We start from the raw sequence: 17253 nt of genomic DNA on the forward strand, positions 1-17253 counted from the left end.
CAATTAGCGTTCTCAAGTGGAGATACAAAATAACGTCAATGGTAATTCTACATCAATTTCACCTGATATTAAAAAAAACATTCAAAAAATCAATCTAGGTGATCGCTCAACCACACCAGGTTGCGCTCCCTCCCTGCTCTGCCCGCACTCCCCACCCTCTGCCTCTGCCTGACCCCTGCCTCCTGTCACAGACTATGACCCTTCCCTCATTATCCAACATCTGCATATTGCGTGTTGCACAATGCACTACCTCACTTTATCCACAATAGCCACAAGTGCCATTGTTTATGCTGGTTGTATTTTCTATATCGTCTGTATTGTTTATACTGTTCAGATTACATATTATGTCTTTTTATACAGTGTAGCTGCTATCTTCTAGCTGTGTGTTTAATGTACAGCATGTTTGCATGCATATTTGCACTGAGGATTGAGAGGAAAAAATTTCATCTAAGCTGCATGTCATATGTAAGCATATTTGACAATAAAGATGACCTTGACCTTGTCGACACACTAGGGCACGCCAGGTATACAACCACAGTACTGGCATTCAGATCGAATGTTCCATTACCAATTAAAATGCCTCTCAAATATGACATTTTGACGTCCTCTCCTTATTGACCTGATTTCTGACAAGTTGATCTGAACGCCAAACATGTTGACATTTTCGACCGTTTTAAAAAATTCTTAAAAATGGAATCTTTGTTATCCCGTGAGGGCTGTAGGTCTGAGGATAACTACAGCACTCCCGCTATCCAACCCGACCACTTTCGTTCGAATCCGATGTTGCATTTGGGAATAAAAAGCCTCCAAAAAGGGAAAATATGACCTGGGTCCCGACATGTTGGCCTGAACGCCAAACATGTTGACATTTTCGACCGTTTTAAAAACATGCTTACAAATTCAATATTTGTTATCCTGTGAGAGCTGTAGGTCAGCGGATAACTACAGCACTCCCGCTATCCAACCCGACCACTTTCGTTTGAATCCGATGTTGCATTTAATAATAATAATAATACATTTGATTTGAAAGCGCTTTTCATCACACTCAAAGACACTTTACAAGAGCTTAAAACACAGGATAAAATGTGCCCTTAAAACAAGCATACATAATTTACAAAAGCACATTTAGATGAACAAAAAGCAAAATGGGTAAAAGAGATTAAAAGGTGTTAAAAGCATTGCGGAACAGATGAGTTTTAAGAGATGATTTGAAGGATTGGAGGTCAGTACAGTTGCGGATGTGTTGTGGTAGAGCGTTCCAGAGGGTGGGGGCGGCGACAGAGAAGGCTCGGTCCCCCCGGTTTTGAGCTTGGTCACGGGGATGGTGAGGAGGTTTGTGTTTGACGAGCGGAGATTGCGGGAAGGAGTGTATTGGTAAAGAAGGTCGGAAAGATAGGAGGGGGCCTGATTGTGAAGGGCTTTATAGGTGAGTAGGAGCAGTTTAAATTGAATACGCTGGGGAACGGGGAGCCAGTGGAGGTTTTTAAGGACGGGGGTGATGTGATCACGAGTGCGGGTGTGGGTGAGTAGGCGGGCGGTGGCATTCTGGATGTACTGTAGTTTATTGAGGAGTTTGGAGGTTGTACCGTAGAGAATGCTATTGCAGTAGTCAAGGCGGGAGGTGATGAAGGCGTGGATGAGGGTTTGAACAGCGTTGAAAGAAAGTGAAGGGCGGAGACGAGAAATGTTTTTGAGGTGGAAGAAAGCAGTTTTGGTGATTTGGGTGATGTGTTGGTCGAAAGAGAGGTTATTATCGAAAAGGACACCGAGGTTGCGGCAGTGAGAGGAGGGGGACAGTGTGCAGTTGTCAATAGTGAGGCTAAAGTTGGAGGTTGTTTGGGTGAGGGACCGAGGACCGATTATAAGCAGTTGAGATTTAGTACAGTTAAGAGTGAGAAAGTTTGTTTGCATCCAGGATTTGATATCTGAAAGACAGTTCGACAGGGTGGAGTGGGTTGTTGGGGTGAATGATTTGGTGGATTGTACAATTGGACGTCATCAGCCTAGCAGTGGAACTGGAGACCATGATGACGAATGATTTGGCCGAGGGGTAGAAGGTAGAGAATGAAAAGAAGAGGACCAAGCACAGAACCCTGGGGGACACCTTGGGACAGTGGGGCAGTGTAGGAAGAGCAGTTGTTGATGTGTATGAATTGTTTCTTGTCTGTATTTGGGAATAAAAGGCCTCCAAAAAGGGAAAATATGACCTGGGTCCCTACATGTTGGCCTGAACGCCAAACATGTTGACATTTTTGACTGTTTAGAAAAAATTCTTAAAAATTGAATCTTTGTTATCCCGTGAGGGCTGTAGGTCAGAGGATAACTACAGCACTCCCGCTATCCAACCCGACCACTTTCGTTCGAATCCGATGTTGCATTTGGGAATAAAAAGCCTCTGAAATGTGGCAAAATGACATTATTTCTGACATGTTGACAGCGGTCAAGAGACTCAACACGTTTTTCACGCCTTCGCATTCATCCAGAAAATCGCACCCTGTTTTTTATTTCTCTTTATTATATCTGACTCCTTCATCCATTTTTCTGTATCTCTATTCTAACAAACGCTACAATGCAAATTTGCTGAAAATGAATATATTTTCCCATTACGATGGTTTGCATACACTGTTGAAATTGGACTAGTTCAAGTCAGAAAAAAATAAATATGTTGTATGTTGAGTTGTAAAAACAACTTAGAGTTATTCTGGTTGAAAGATGCCCTATACATAATTTTGCAATATGTTGTTTTAGAATGCTGTGTGTTTGTTTATTTTTCCTCTTTAAATAGATACAGTGTGATGAATGTGAAAGGTGGTATCACGAGCAATGCCTTGGAATGACCATGGATAACTTGGCAAAGGCGAAAACAGGGAATTGGTCATGCATTGTATGTGAGCCATGAGTGTGAATTGGACAGCTGGGAGACCTTCATCTATATATACAGTACCTGAGTGTGTGTGTTTGTGTGTGTGTGTGTGTGTGTGTGTGTGTGTGTGTGTGTGTGTCTGTGTGTATATGGACAAAATGAATATGTACATGAGTGTAACATTGTGTAAATAAATTTGTAAATGTGTATAAATTTGTGTGTTTGTGTGGATGTTGAAAGCAGTGTAAAGGAGTGGAAAGGCTCAGTGGAAAGGCTCAATTTCGACCAACAGAAAATGTGTCCGTTTATTTGTACATGAATTCTACTCTCCGTTCCTATTCAAGAAAATGATCTGTGATGTGTGAACTACAGTAAAACCCAACTGAAATAAAAGGTTAATTTGTCACTAGTCATTTTCAACAAAGAGAGTGTCACTAAGATGATGAGAAGAAGTCTCCAGTTCAACTCAGAACAGAATGAGAATTGAAAAATGCATTTTAATTGGTACTGGAACATTCAATCTGAATGCCAGTACTGTGGTTGTATACCTGGCATGCCCTATTGTGTCGACAACCTGGTGTGGTTGCGCGATCACCCAGATAGATTTTTTTTTTAATATCAGGTGAAATTAATGTAGAATTACCATTGACTTTATTTTCTATCTCCACTTGAGTACGCTTATTGGTGCTGTTCTGAGAGTTCTTGTTCTTCCTCGGTGAATCTTTACCCGACAGCCAAGAAATTACTTATTTTATATTTTTATTAATTTCTTTTAACCCAAACAAATGACGTTTATGCATGAGTGGAGACGATTTTATTTTGAAGGTGGCCAACGCCGCTCGCCGGCGGCAGACTACCGTAATGCAGGGCACTGACAATCGCAGTGGCGGCTCACTTGACTTCGATTTTGCGAGTGGAGGCTGCCTTGACCGCAGTCACACATCGTCGAGGGTGCAGCAGTGACGCTGGCAGTGGCGTTCCGTCAGGGCCAGCAAAGCCTTCTCTGCTAGCCTAAACATTCTTTAATAAATTTACTTTTCTGAGAATAACATAAATTTAATTTGTTATTTTATTTTCATAAATATGTAAACAAAATTATTCTCTGTATTCTTTACGTCATATTATTTCCACTTAGTCGAGTGGCTTTCAATGTTATTTTAAATAACATTGAAAGCCACTCGATAAATAACTTATTTATTATGGTAGAGTTTTTAACCAATCATATTTCAGCTAGCTTTTGTTGCCAGGTAAATTAAACTTCCTCGGGGCCTTCAGATTAAACAGAGTAGGCCCCTGTGTGCTGTAAGTAAACCGGCACAGTCAACTTGCAATAGCCAATCAGATCACAAGTCTGCGTACCAGGGCCAGCGAGAAGGGCTTAGGCGTAGAAAAAAAAGTAGTGTGTTTCCGGTAACCCGACCGAACGAGAATTTCTACCTCGAAATTTTTTTTTACGGTCGGCATTTTTTTCAAACAACCTTCTACATTTTTGTGTAGAGGGTTTACATCGGTGCAAACTCTCGCGATATTCACGCTGAGCGTGCGCGTCGTTTCCCTGTCATCTGTCAACAACATTGAATCATGGCGGCGGCCACGATCTCCGATAACACTTTAAACCGCGTTTTGTGTGTTGCAGTCGCATGCTCGTACCATAATATTAAGAAAATAGCATCCATTGATGTATCGAAAAGATTCAGCGAACGATTTGATGAACACCACGTGTTGGGTAAAAACCGAGGGCAGAGGAGGAAGGCAGAGGCGGCTGCGCGCCCCGGTCCCCCGACTGCGGAGCGGGGAGAAAACTAAATCGTGGCGGCGGGACGGCGGCGGGGGCGTTGCGGGGGTAGGGGACGGTGTCGGGCGCGGGGTTGGTTGGTGCGCGTCGCGCGGCCGGCCGCTACCAGTCCCGCCCGTCGGCATTCCCCAACCGCCGACCCGCGCGTCCGCGCGCTCGTGACGCACCGTCTGTCTAGTCTACGCAACTCTAGTCCAGGCCAGGCCGCGGCCGGCATCGGGGACCTCTCCCCGCCGGTGCCATCGCGACCCAGCCGATGTCGGAACCTAACACTCAGTGATAATTTTACAGTTTACCGGCAGCGAGTCCCAGGGACTCGCTGATCATAAAAGTATGAGTCCCATTATGCATTGAGAGAGTCCCAAATTTTGAATTCTGAAATGGTCTACTTATTCTATTGCATATGATAATAACACAAGCAACAACATATACATAGAATTATAAACAAATGCTCCAAAAATTTAAATAATTCAGGAGCAGGCCTGAGGTTTTCGGAAATTCATGGTAACCGTTTTTCGGTTCCGTCGGATTACCCAATGGAAAACCACGATTACAAATGTTGGGTTCCGTAAACGTTCATCATGGGAACCCATTTTTCTATTTTGACTGATATTGATAATCAAGAATTCTGAAACTCAAAAGTATAATGTTTCAAAGGTAAATGTTTGAAAACTATGCATTAACAAAGAACATTACATCAGCAGCTGTGTACTCCAGGTTTATTCCAAAAAATAAATGGTGCACTCATGTGGCATCATCAGAGTATTTTTTCCAATCTCACACTGCAAAGATTAATTTACTGGTAATCATTAATACAGGTAAGTATTGATGTGGCTTGGCATCCTCTTCCCAAGACGATGCATGTGTAATCTACTATCAATTTGACGAAAGAATTTAACACACGTCATCATTTGTTCTACCAACAGTTAACATTAGCATTACTACACCTTGTGACGAATGTTTTTTTCATAGTTACCATGCTACAACCAGTAAATTATAGAATAACCAATACTGTTTCATAATAGGCGGCCCGGTAGTCCAGTGGTTAGCACGTCAACTTCACAGTGCAGAGGTACCGGGTTCGATTCCAGCTCCGGCCTCCCTGTGTGGAGTTTGCATGTTCTCCCCGGGCCTGCGTGGGTTTTCTCCGGGTGCTCCGGTTTCCTCCCACATTCCAAAAACATGCATGTCAGGCTGATTGGACGCTCTAAATTGTCCCTAGGTGTGAGTGTGGGCGTGGATGGTTGTTCGTCTCTGTATGCCCAGCGATTGGCTGGCAACTGATTCAGGGTGTCCCCCGCCTACTGCCCGAAGACGGCTGGGATAGGCTCCAGCACCCCCCCGACCCTAGTGAGGATCAAGCGGTTCGGAAAATGGATGGATGGATGGATGTTTCATAATATTTTTCACAGCGATTAGCCTACAAATCTAATGACCAATTTGCCTCGTAATCGTGCCTCGCGTCGTATCTCGCTCTCGTGTTCTGTGCATACGTCACAGGTGAGTTTAGTGATACGCCCTTCGGACGATTCATACGAAAAATCAGACTGGCATTCCCATTTCTTAAATGTCGTAATTCGTAGACCTTTGTGAGTTTTTTTTCACCGCCATCTCAAACTTTCATCCGCGCGATTCCTCAGTTTGCGGACTAAAATAGCAACCCGCATGCGCACATAACATTATCTGTTGTGTCCCCCCCAACACTGAAAACAAAACAAAACGAAAGTAAATTAGAAGAAACACACTCACACACCACACCACAAACACACATAGAGGCACAGTGAAATCGCGTTGATCACACAGTCAAGTCATGTGCGGTGACTTTAATGGTTAAACTATTTTTCGGTACCGTTAAAATGACGCCACGAAAACGACACGCTACCGGTAACTATTGTTACCGTGAAATCCTCAGGCTTGCCGTAGTTTTTTTTTTGTTTGTTTTGACTGAGAAATTTCCTTGCGTCCCAAAAACGCACATTATTTGGAACTGTGCATCCCATGGGAAAATTATGCGTCTAGGACACGGGACGCAGAGGTAACGAGATGGCTGTAACACCCAGCCGCCGGGGATCCAACTCCCTCGGCGCCTTTGGCGGCGAGCGGGGGTTTCAATGTCTCCTTGTTTTATGTTTGATGGTTATTTTAATTACATTTTTGATGGGGGGAAAAAAAAAACATTAAAAAAAAAAAAGCTTTGTCCGACCTACCGACCCTTGAAATTTCATGTTACCGGAAACACACTACTTTTTTTTCTACGCCTTACGTCGAGACTGGACGTACGCGTTGGGTGATTGGATTCGCCCCTGCTAGAGGGAGCTATCGCTGCATTTTAAGCCAAAATGGCCGAAGGAGAAGACGTTGATCTGGTTGCAGAACTACTTTTCACACAATTTTCAAGACGGACCTTCCACGAAAAGCTGGATATTGTGCACAGAGGTTGCCCAACTCCTGCGCTAGCTAGCCTGTCCCAGCAAGGAAAAGGGTTTGTCCGTCATTTTCAGATGAGCAATTATGAACAGTACCCGTGGCTCACAGCCTCTGAGAAACGCTGTAAATTGTACTACTGCAATGCCTATTGCTTGCAACTGACCGATTTGGTGTTTGGAGCCCCACTGGATTTACCAGTTTAAGTTGTTTTACCAAGGCAGCAAGGAAACATCAGAGCACGGCTGGGCACTTACAAGCTACGGTCCGTTTAAAAACGTTTGGGGACACTCGCGTAGATCTGCAGCTCAGTGAACAGGCATTACATTGGTGAGTAAATGAATTTTATTTTACATTTCTTCTTTTCTGGCTGGTCTACATCGAATTAGCATGTTGTAGACTTTGCGGATGGCCAATGTCGTCTGGGCGCGACGGGTGTTCTCAACTCGTCTTTTGTTGCTCAACCGCTGTTCCCGAATTATTCATTCCCCTTTTGTGACCGAGTGTCGCCTTCTCCCCTGTGGTTGTCCACCTGTATTGACGTGCTAATTGTGGACTTCAACAGTCCCCCGGCCAGATGGCCGGCACCTTTGTGTGCAGGCATTTGGGGGTGCTGGACACGCATCCAAACGCTTCGATGTGCCCAAATTAAATGAAACTTTAAACATGATACAATTTTGCTCATAGATTCCTCTAACAATACATCACTGATGTCACACATACATTGGCCCCTTGTATTTATAAATTTGTGATCATATATTGTGAGCAAAAAAACAATGAAAGTGTTGGATTTTTGTTTATTTTGGTGGTGAAGCATTTTTGACCCAAGTTTATTTTGTCGCCCAAGCGGGAATGCTGCTAATATTTGTCATTATTATTAGTAGTCGGAGTGGTAGAGGTATGATTATTATTCATTCATTCATTCATTTTCCGAACCGCTTTATCCTCACTAGGGTCGCCGCGGGTGCTGGAGCCTATCCCAGCTGTCTTCGGGCAATAGGCGGGGGACACCCTGAACCGGTGGCCAGCCAATCGCAGGGCACACGAAACGAACAACCATTCGCGCTCACACTCACACCTATGGACAATTTGGAGTTTTCAATGAGCCTGCCATGCATGGCTTTTTTTGGGAATGTGGGAGAAAAACGGAGCCCCCGGAGAAAACCCACACAAGCACGGGGAGAATGTGCAAACTCCACACAGGAAGGCTACAGGTGGAATTAAACCGGGTACCTCTGCACTGTGAAGTCGATGTGCCAACCACTCGAGATGATTATTATTTTAATCAGAATTCAACAGCAATTTCAGATTTTCATTCGTTCATTTTGATTTTGTTTGTTTGTTTGTTTCATTATTCTTTATTTCTGTAAGAGAAGGGACCAACAATTTTCTACACCTGTAGCTCATTTGCGGAAATCAGGATAGAAATGGAGCATTTCAGAACAGGACACGATATCGTCTTCAGGCGTCACGTGTCACCTGGGCAGTGGGAGAAATGCTGACGGTGACAACTTCCGGGAATCGAAAAAGAAACCCCTATTTCCATTTGTGTCTTGTGCCAAATTCTATTTCCTTTCAAAAATTAATATCAACCTGATTTTAGACTTGTCCTTCCTGACAGACAACAAACTTGAACATCAAGCTGCATTTCAATGTTGGCATTTCGATATTAAAAAAACATGAAACATCTTTTAATATCAGTTTTCAAACGTAATATCCAATGACCAGTAGAGCAACGGACAACACTCTGGTCCTAGAGAGCCACTGTCCTGCCTGTTTTAGAATGCCAGTACGTCCAAATATTAAATAATTCAAAATTGTTCTCACCCCTCACACCACCTCTATCCTTGTCCACAGTCTTGTCACCTCCCGTATCGACGATTGTAATTCACTTCTTTTCGGTGTCCATCACAAATTCCTCCATAAACTTCAACTGGTTCAGAATTCTTCAGCCTGGATCATCACGAGAACACGCTCCTTTCTTCACATCACCCCCACCCTGCAACAGCTCCATTGGCTCCCTGACAAAGTTCAATCAATTACAAAATATTTCTCTATACATTTCAAGCCATCATTCACCTTGCCCCCCCCCCCATTTGTCTGACCTTCTCCAAATTTCCGTTCCCTCTCGTTCCCTCAGGTCCTTATCCTCCCTCCACCTTTGTGTACCCTCTGCCCGTCTCAGCACGATCGGGTGCTGAGCTTTCATCCACTCTGCCCCCAAACTCTGGAACTCACTTCCACCCAACATCTGAAATATTGATTCTCTTCCCACATTCAAATCCCATCTCAAAACCCACCTATTTAAAATCGCATACTCAGTTTAAATTCACCTCTTCTTTGATTATTTATAATTTCATCTGTGGTTTTATTGTTTTATTAAGGCGCTTGTAAATAAAAATTTTTATTCTTATTATTTCACATAATTGCCACGGGCTATTGACTTGTGCATGCGCTTACCCAGTGACATTATGATTAAAAGAAAATGAACACAGTGGCAGCTCCAAAGTTCCGTTCTATTGGCATGAAGACAATTCTGAGGCAGTGAGTCAATTTGTGCTGACTTCATTGTACTCATGACGCACCCTTTGATTCCGACCAAATGACCATATCAGATCAAGTAAAAATAGTTAAATGAGAGGAAAGCGTGCTCTTATTCACTTTTTTTGTCTTCCTGGAAAAGTGTGCATGCCTAGCAAGGCACGTCACCTGGAATCTTTGGAAGTTGCCTGATCCACAGTAAAAGCAAAAGGCAGTTTGGGGCATGGACTCACGTGATCAGGGAGGAGCTTCAGTCACGCGATGACATCTTGAGTTCAGAAGACAAAGCAGAGTTGACAGAAATTTCTTCGGCATGTTGCTGTCAGCTTGGTTGCTGCTCATCATCAGTGTGGCAGGTGAGTGTTGCTTGTCGAGGCGATGAGTCACTCAACCGAATGCTGAAACTGCTTTTGTCTCATCCTTTAGGCACCAGCAGCGAGCTGGTGTCAGTCACGACTGAAATGTTGGCATCAAAAGGCAGTTGGGTGACACTGTCATACCTTGACCCCGATAAGGGTACGAGTGGTGATTATTTTTTCTGGTACAAACAACTTCCTGGACAAGCGCCACTTTTCCTGCTTTCCCACTTAGCAAATGGCAAACCATTGAAGGGCAAGCCGGGAATGTCGGTCAGCATGGGAAGTGGCAGGGAGCGAGTGCACCTGCACATGGAGGATGTGGCGCTTGAGCACTCTGCAGTTTACTACTGTGCTGTGACATGCTCAGTGACACACACGCCACATTCTCGTTACAAGAATATTTCCTCCTCCTGAAATCATCACACTCACCTCGAATAGAGGAACAGCTAACCGAGATATACAAACCCCAATTCTAAAGTTTGGATGTCGTGCTGCAAAATGTAAATAAAATTAAAATACTTTTTTTTTTCCTCCACCAACACGCCTTCCTTGGAGGAAGCAGAATCTGAGGACCCTGAGGTGGGCTCTCCTATATCTGTGGTTGAAGTCACCGATGTGGTTAAAAAGCTCCTCGGTGGCAAGGCCCCAGGGGTGGATGAGTTCCGCCCGGAGTTCCTCAAGGCTCTGGATGTTGTGGGGCTGTCCTGGTTGACACGCCTCTGCAACATCGCCTGGTCAGCGGGGAGAGTGCCTCTGGATTGGCAGACCGGGGTGGTGGTCCCTCTTTTTAAAAAGGGGGACCGGAGGGTGTATTCCAACTACAGAGGGATCACACTACTCAGCCTCCCTGGTAAGGTCTATTCAGGGGTGCTGGAGAGGAGGGTCCGTCAGGAAGTGGAGCCTCAGATTGAGGGGGAGCAGTGTGGTTTTCGTCCCGGCCGTGGAGCAGTGGACCAACTCTACACCCTTAGCAGGGTCCTCGAGGGTCCTCTACATGTGTTTTGTGGAATTGGAGAAGGCGTTTGACCGTGTCCCTCAGGGAGTTCTGTGGGGGGTGCTTCGTGGGAATGGGGTACCGACCCCCTGATACGGGCTGTTCGGTCACGATACCACCGATGTCAGAGTTTGGTTCACATTGCCGGCAGTAAGTCGGAATCGTTTCCAGTGAGGGTAGGACTCCGCCAAGGCTGCCCTTTGTCGCTGATTCTGTTCATAACCTTTATGAACAGAAAATTCTAGGCGCAGCCGAAGCGTTGAGGGGGTCTGTTTTGGTGGCCTCAGTATTGCATCTATGCTTTTTGCAGATGATGTGGTACTGTTGGCTCCTTCAAGCAGGGCTCTCCAACTCTCACTGGAGCGTTTCGCAGCCGAGTGTGAAGCGGTTGGGATGAAAATCAGCACCTCCAAATCTGAAACAATGGTCCTCAGTCGAAAAAGGGTGGAGTGCCCCCTCCGGGTCGGGGAGGAGATCTTGCCCCAAGTGGAGGAGTTGAAGTATGTTGGGGTCTTGTTCACGAGTGAGGGCAGGAGGGAGCGAGAGATCGACAGGCGGATCCGTGCAGTGTCTGCTGTGATCCGGACGTTGTATTGGTCTGTCGTGGTAAAGAAGGAGCTGAGCCAAAGGGAGAAGCTCTCAATTTACCGGTCGATCTACGTTCCAACCCTCATCTATGGTCACGAGCTATGGGTCGTGACCGAAAGAACGAGATCCCGGATACAAGCAGCCGAAATGAGTTTTCTCCGCAGGGTGTCCGGGCTCTCCCTTAGAGATAAGGTGAGAAGCTCGGTCATCCGGGAGGGGCTCAGAGGCGAGCCGCTTCTCCTCCACATCGAGAGGAGCCAGATGAGGTGGCTTGGGCATCTGATTCGGATGCCTCCTGAACGCCTCCCTGGTGAGGTGTTCCGGGCATGTAACACCGGGAGGAGACCCCGAGGACGACCCAGGACACGCTGGAGAGACTATGTCACCCAGCTGGCCTGGGAACGCCTCGGGATCCCACGGGGAGAGCTGGAAGAAGTAGCTAGGGAGAGGGAAGTCTGGGCTTCCCTGCTAAAGCTGCTACCCCTGCGACCCGGTAGAAGCGGTAGAAGATGGATGGATACTTTTTTTCCCACCGAGTGGGCTATGGTCTGAGGAGTCCATATTTCAAATTGCTTTCGGCCATCATGGTTTTTTCTGTTGTATGTTTCTGTTAGTATTTTTGCTTCAGAAAATGAATGGTTTTTGAAGGGCACTGTTGTGTGACACAGTGTTCCAGAAGAAGCCTGATTTTCCACAATGGCTTATCAGTCAATATTATTCGGAAACAGAAGGAGAAGAAGATCGGGCCAAGACGAATTTCAGGCGACACGACAGTACGGTGCTTTGACTCGGGAGGACATGTCTTCGTATGTGCATGTTGATGTCATTGCAACAGGAAGTGAAGGCCGTGCCCACTCAGCCACAAGTCAGCATTCATGTGAAGGGTGAATGCTGCGCCATGAAGCTCATGCCGACATATCCTCTGGCACGCCTGCATGAACACACCTGCAGCCACCTCGTGTCAGAGACCACATTGAGGGTGTGGTCACGGGAGGAGATAAGCCACTGTGACAACACGCTGTTTCTGTGCGGGGGACAATCTTGTCTCATGGGCTCATTTCAGCTTCATCTCATACTTACTGATCTTAATCATCTATTTGTTTGTTTATTTAATTGGGGCAGTGCACATTCATCAACACATGAATAAACAGTGTAAATGCACCGGACTTAGCTTAAATATGATAAGATAAGAAAAGAAAAGAAAACCTTTATTAGTCTCGCAATGGAGAAATTCCCAATACACAGCAGCAAAGTTATGAAAGGAAGAAGTAGAAGAACAAAATATAGGAGCTGCTGGAAAGGCAGCCACTCTCGCGGCACCATCTTGAAGTCAAAGCAACAAAATAACGCAACACAACACATAAGACACAGACAGTCGTGCAATCTTAATCACTTTTCCTGCATACACTTTGTTGTTTGAAGCAGTTGTAGATGAAAGAGGAGAGGATCAACATGTCCTTTCACCAGTGGATCAGGGACGTTATGCTGAAAATGTGCACACGTCTGCTACAATTCCAAGCCGCGACTCTCAATTCCAAATCCGCATCCACACTCAGCGCTGATGCACCTCTCTCCTAATCCTTGGCTCCACAAGCCATCCATCCAACCGCACCAGGGCAAACTGTCCAACAGCGCCAACATCTCCATAAAACAAAACAGGTCTGTGAAAAATGCTGCCCATCGCAGGCGCAAAAAATACAAGTGCCCCGGGGCTGTTCAGCGACGACAGTCAAGTAGTGCCGACATTACTCCCAAGCAAAATCCAAATCAGTGCTGGTACACATGAGCCGAGAAGGTGCAACCACCAAGCACAGATTGGCTTGGGCCAACAACGCTGAAAACAGTCGACATCGGGTCCACACGAAGTAACAACAAAAATCATATGACAAAGCAAAAGTTAAAAAAAAAAAAAGGCGCTTGATACACTGGCATGAACAACAATGAAAATGCTTTCTGGCTTTCTCCTCACCACTAACGCAAGTTGTACCAGAGCATTTCTGACATCCACTACAAAGCCCAGGCGTGGAAAAGGATCAGGCGTATGTATAAGGGGGGGGGGGGGGGATGAATGGGAATTAGGGTAGGGTAACCGCGACGCGGCCGACAATGACCAGCCGCACGGTCACCGTTGCGCTCCGCATCATCGAACCACGTCACAGGGGAAAAAGAATCGGAGTGATGAAGACGGTGATAACAAGGATGTGTATGCGCATGTGGTTGTCCAGTTGTGTATGTGTATGCGTGTACAGGCCATAGCTGCTTCGTCGAGGTCTGCTCATCATGAAGACAGTCCCGGCTTATCAGTCCATGGCCGAGAAGGAGGGGGGGTGGTGGTGGGGGCCCTAGACTCCATGCGTATTTCCATCCAGGGGAAAGGCCAGATAGCGTTGTTTGTTTTGGAGAGACGGGCGCCAACAATTCCAGACAGCCTTGAGTCCTTGGTCTGTATCTCTCACTGGCGCCGATCAGCCAATCCTCAATTCCTTTTCGAAGCGAAAATTCCAACGTCTCCATGGTATTATCGATCGCGCGGAGTCGCTCCAAACCGCAACAATATTGCGGTTGAGCTCAGTCACCGCTTGAGTCTGAGTGTTGGACATTCGCGCCAATCCATCCAGAGTGACCGGCAGCTTCTTCACTTCCAATAGAGCTGCTCCCGTCGGTTGAATTTTGCGACAGAACAGCAAGCTGCCAACACCAAACAGCAGCATACCTGTTATCAAAAGGCCAATAATGTAGATGTCTTCCACGTCCTCCACGGACAGTACTGTCAGGCACACCGGTCTCCACTTTCTCCATGGATCCAGGGCGTATCCGGCAGCAAGTGTCCCCAGAGGGCAAGCAGGCTCCCCACTGCCCACTCTTTCCGTCGAAAAAATTTTGTCAATTACATCGAGAGACCAGCCAACTAATTCCATGGTTAGTTCTTCGGATGAAAACACGGTAGGAGGCTAGGGGAAAAAAAGAGAAAGACTGCACAAGACTAAGTGGCGAGCAGGGAAAAAAAAAGGTGGGAGGGCAGGGGGAGCAGTGCAGAAGCGTCCGCCTTCGTCGAGAGCCAAGCAGAAAGATAAAGTTTTCTTTAATAAAAGAAAACATGTTCTTTTATTAAATTTTTGTTGCTATAATGATGCATTTCATAGCTCACTGAAAAAGCGACAAGTTCTAACACGAGCGCAGGAGGAAGAGGAAGGCGGTGGCACTGCGCTGGTTAGTCTGGTGCGCCGAACCACAGACCCAATGTCATGACACAGTTGATGGCAAGCGTCTTGGCGAAGACGAGGCGCAGGGTGAGGACGGCGAGGGAGAGAAGGTTCACCTTCTCGTCTGCTGGCAACATGCACATTTAACTCATCCCAACAGACTGCTCCTCTCGCACGTTCGATACTAACCTGGCACCAATGCGTCCTGGCACTGCCCTGGTCCACTGTCACCTGAGGCGGCAAAACAAGAAGCAAACATGAGGTGGTGACTCGATGAAAATGATTCAACGCCTCGCCCCCTCATTCCTCACCTTCCTCGCACGTGTCGTTATGTGCAGCTGTTAGCAGTGCCACCTGGTTGTACAACGAGTCGTCCGATATTCGCATGGGGCGAGACTCCTTGAACATGTGTCCTTTACCCAGCCTCTCAGTGGCATTGTGTCGGCTGAAGCGGTGGCGAGACACGCCGTCAGGTTGCTGGCCTCAAGTTTGTAGAAGGATGGCTCAAAGTCCTCCCCCAAAACACCAACCACATGCTCACATTAAAGGGAAAGTTGTGTCAAAAGTTTTGATGACCATTATGTGGAATATGTTTTACCAATCCAAGTGGCTCTCCTAAGTCCCTTTAAAATCAAGGCAGTCAAAGGACTTTGTTGGAGCAGAAATTGACTCACTCGCGTCCATGTATGAGATGGTGCACGCAAAGTGCATTAATACTGCTAAACTGCAAGCTTTCCCCTTGCGGGCATTTGATGTGGGCAACCTTGCAACCTTGCATTCATGGGGACCAAAATCATGAATGGCTATTTTTTTCAGTGTTTGGCTTATATTTTTTGCTTAGCATAAATGAAAATGAAAATAAAACCATTTAGATTTTTTTTTCCAGTGATGCAGTTTGGGTTCTGGTGTTTACTTGTAGTTTGGACAAAACTTGCTGGTTCCTGACATGTCTAATATGAAACAATAGCTTTCACATTAAGTTCATGACAGAGCTTGTGAAAGTTTCACACAAAGCATGCCAACATGTAATGACGAAATCCCCAAATTTCATTTAATTGAGCCGCCAAATAGACTTTGCCATGTTTCCACTCACCAGGCTCAACACTCAATCTCGTTCCACATCCAAACATCGACAACACATTCAGACAATGTGAGGCTTAAACAAGAAAAAAATGAACTAGCTCAGTTTCTTTTTCGGATTTTAATTAAAACAAAACTATGTAATTCTCTTCCAACCCCCGGCCCCAAAAAAAATCTCACTTACAGGTTTCCACCATCAATCTGGTTCGACCTCCAAAAAGTAACCTGTTGGATCCTGTCACACTTTAGTTGCTTCCTTAACAAGAACCTCCTGAGATCTGTTTGAACTTGCAAACATCAACAGGCTTCATGGTGTCAAAAAATGCACACAAAAAAATGTATTTTATCTTGTTTTATCTCAGCTTATTGAGGTAGTGACACAATTTGGGTCGCGATACATAAAAGCCAAATTTACAAGTCTCCACAGTCAGTTTGGTACTGCTTCCAAAAAGTAATCTCCGAGCTCCTGACACACATCAGTTGGTCCCTCAACAAAAAAACTGAAGAGAAACTTTGACAAGAACACAATCGGAATCCTTATGGGGCGGCACAGCTCAGGTGGTATTACGGTCATTTTCCAGCCTGAAGGTCGTGGGTCCAATTCTGAGCCCGAGTGACCATGCCCAAGGAAGGAGTCCTTGAGCAAAATACCAAAGCCCCGACTTGGTCCTGATGCTGATGAGGATTGTTAAAGTGCTTTGAGTGCCTTCAAAAGAGTGATACAAGCTAAATCCCATTTGTCATTTACCTTCATGTTTCCACGCACAAATAAAATGTATTGTCAGCGTACCCATTATCTGCTCGTTCCAGCTGCATGTATAAAATTTACCAGTTGCGACACTCAAACTAGTTTCACAACAGCCTCTTCACAGCGGCATCCCTCAGGACAATGTTCCTCGTCCAATAGACTTTCATGTCATCCATGTCGACTGGACACCCTTCTCAATGTGTCTGTGATGTCTTGAAGGATGTTATTTGCATCAAAAAAGCTGGGTAAATTTTTCATGGTGTTGCCATAGCACTTGAGACATAAAAGAAGATTCTCGGCAGAAGCAAGCAGCTGAACCTTTCAGAGTGGAGAAAGACAAGCAAGTGCTCACGGACAATGATGTCAAAACAAGAGGTGGAAAATACTGCTACTGTTTCTGTTAAGATTACCCTGATTTCCACTGTCATGCTTGTCCCGCCTCCGAAGACAATCTTGAAGCCTGCAGCAGCCTTCTTGCAACAACATCCATTGTGACACAAAGCTACAACCACATTGGCCACGCCCACCACCTCTGGCTTCACGATGCTGACATCATGTTGCCTCTGTTCAAACGTCCGCTCAAAAGCCACTCATCTATTTTGATGTTACCAGGTGGTCCCAAGTAATGGTACAAGGTAAAGTAAAATGATACAGGATC

The 17253-nt window shown here is 45.7% G+C and overlaps 1 pseudogene across 1 annotated transcript; it reads right to left on the reverse strand.

Moving 5' to 3' along the window:
• Positions 1-12805: 12805 nt before the first annotated feature.
• LOC147200806 (uncharacterized) lies at positions 12806-16601 on the reverse strand (annotated as a pseudogene). Its single transcript, XR_015101576.1, has 4 exons — positions 16596-16601; positions 15079-15303; positions 14957-14998; positions 12806-14891 (listed from the first exon to the last, which is right to left on the reverse strand). The product of XR_015101576.1 is annotated as an uncharacterized LOC147200806 (transcript).
• Positions 16602-17253: the final 652 nt, after the last annotated feature.

Source organism: Hippocampus guttulatus, chromosome 8 (assembly GCF_054856545.1).
Source record: "Hippocampus guttulatus isolate MCC_2025c chromosome 8, RoL_Hgut_1.0, whole genome shotgun sequence".
NCBI lineage: Eukaryota > Metazoa > Chordata > Actinopteri > Syngnathiformes > Syngnathidae > Hippocampus > Hippocampus guttulatus.